Here is a 2,442-nt window from a genome sequence, read left to right as displayed (position 1 = left end):
AAAGCTGATAAGGAAGAAGAGCAAGTACCTTGCAAAACAGAGTTCCCAGGAACTCTGTGTGTGTGTTTGAGTGTGTATGTGTGTGTGTGTATGTGCGTGTGTCCTTTCTGTTCATGTACTTTAACTGATATAAGTGATACATTTTTCTTCATCTGCAATTTTTATGTTATGATTTTTAATTTTTTAGTCTTTCCTCTTTTGTTTATCCATATTTTTTGTTTTGTGCTATAAAAGTTTGGTTTGCAACTTTTCTATCCATTTCTTATTGAGGTATACTTAACATACAACTATGTGTCCAACTTCATGTGTCCAACATAATAATTCAATATTTACACACACTGTGAAATGATCACCACAATAAGTCTAGGTAACATCTTTTACCATACATAGTTACAACATTTTTTTCTTATCATGGGAATTTTTAAGATCCACCCTCTTAGCAACTTGCAATACAGTATTATTATTATAATAGCAAATATGTAATATACTAGTGTTAACTACAGACACCTTGCTGTATATTTTATCCCCATGACTTATTTATTTTATAACTGGAAGCTTGTAGTTTTGACCTCCTTCACCCATTGCCTCCTCCCCCCACTTCTGGAAACCACCAATCTATTCTCTGTATTCATGAACTCGTTTTTTTTTTAATTCCACATATAAGTGAGATCATATGGTATTTGTCTTTCTCTGTCTGACATTTCACGTAGCATAATGCCTTCAAGGTCCATCCTTATTGCTGCAAATGGTAAGATTTCATTCTTCTTTATGCCTGAATAATATTCCATTGTATATTTTCTATCCATTTTCAATTGAGATATAAATCACACATCATAAAATTCACCCTTTTGATATACACAATTAAATGGCCTTAGCATATTTGCAAAGTTTTGCAACTATCACTACTATCCAACTCAAGAATATTTTTAGCACTCACCAAAGCCCCATGGTGATGGACAGGGAGGCCTGGCATGCTGCGATTCATGGGGTCGCAAAGAGTCGGACACGACTGAGCGACTGAACTGAACTAAACTGAACTGAAAGCCCCATATGCATTAGCAATCACTCCCCATTTTCCTCTCTCCTAAGTTGCTGGGAAACACTCATCTATTTTCTATCTCTTTGAATTTGGCTTCAAAAAAAAAAAAAAAAAGCCACTAGCAAATTTCTGCTCAGTTTGGAGGGGGCTGATGGAATAAATATTCCAACTCACTTTGCTTCCCAACTCCCATCTCCTGCTGATGCCTATTGGTTGAAATCACCTGGAAACCAGTTGTCAATAAAACCTAATTTGTGTAGCCCATTGTCAACAGTCTCCAGAAGCTGGAGGGACACACAAGGAAAAGAGAGTGCCCAATGGCCCTATAGATTCTTGATGAGGAGATACTGGGAAGAGAATGGATTGCCAGACGGAAATGGAAAGTAGGTGTATGAAATCCTGGTGCAAAAAGCTATGACTCCATGGTGAAAGGACATGCCCCTGAGGATAATAGGTCTGTTCAACACAGTGGAATCAAGGGGTCTTAAGTCCACATTAAGATTGCTTTCAATGTCCTTATATATTAAATATTAAAAGATTAATCATGGCAGCCTTTCATTTCAATTTTTAAGTGGCTTCTGGAGACCAAAGAAAATGATTTACCATCCATTATTCACATTTTATTTTCATTTTTATCTGTATCAATGTGACTTTGTATACATGACACTGACGATTGCATTTACCCTTTCTTTATGGTAACCTATAAATAAACAGAAAAGCTTATTTTCTAAATATATGATGGGAGCCTGTGCAACTAGATTTTTCTAGTATTTACTTAAAAACTGATTTAGTTTTACAATATAATTTGGCCTTATCTTGAAAGCACTGCATTCCATAACAAAAACAGTTTTCCTTAAAAGGAGAAAGAAAAATGGTTACTCAATTGTTTCCATCTCTTTAGTTGATTACATTTCTTGGTGTGCTGGTCAAGAAGCAAACACAACTCAGTATTTTCCAGAGTCAGTCTTATGATTACATTAAATTATCTCTAGCTCTCTTCACAAATTTTTCTCTGACAAGAAAATCTTTCCTTTGTGTCAATTTTTTTTTTTTTAAATATGGAACGCTTCACGAATTTGCGTGTCATCCTTGCGCAGGGGCCATGCTAATCTTCTCTGTATCGTTCCAATTTTAGTATATGTGCTGCTGAAGCGAGCACCCTTTGTGTCAATTTAATTCTCCCCTCATTCATATTTAGCAATTGATCCAAGTCATTTGGCATACTTATTCAACATGCTTTTATTATTAAAGTTAGGAACTTTAAAGTTGAATTAGGTTTTCTTTTCAGAAGCTCATATGATAATTTCCCATCTGAAAAATAATAGGATCTTGCTTTCTTCACCTACAAATATTTTGTATACACTATCCATCATCAATGAAAAATATCTTTTTTTCCATGTTTT

General features: G+C 34.9%; 1 non-coding gene across 1 annotated transcript; it reads right to left on the bottom strand.

Moving 5' to 3' along the window:
• Positions 1-2,091: 2,091 nt before the first annotated feature.
• Positions 2,092-2,198, bottom strand: LOC133243649 (U6 spliceosomal RNA). The gene has a single exon (XR_009735190.1). It is a non-coding gene; the product is annotated as a U6 spliceosomal RNA (small nuclear RNA).
• Between the last annotated feature and the right edge of the window lie 244 nt (positions 2,199-2,442).

The sequence above is a fragment of the Bos javanicus genome, chromosome X (genome assembly GCF_032452875.1).
Source record: "Bos javanicus breed banteng chromosome X, ARS-OSU_banteng_1.0, whole genome shotgun sequence".
Taxonomy (NCBI): Eukaryota; Metazoa; Chordata; class Mammalia; order Artiodactyla; family Bovidae; genus Bos; species Bos javanicus.
The sequence above is the reverse complement of the archived record's forward strand: the minus strand, read 5'-3'. Positions and strand labels throughout refer to the sequence as shown.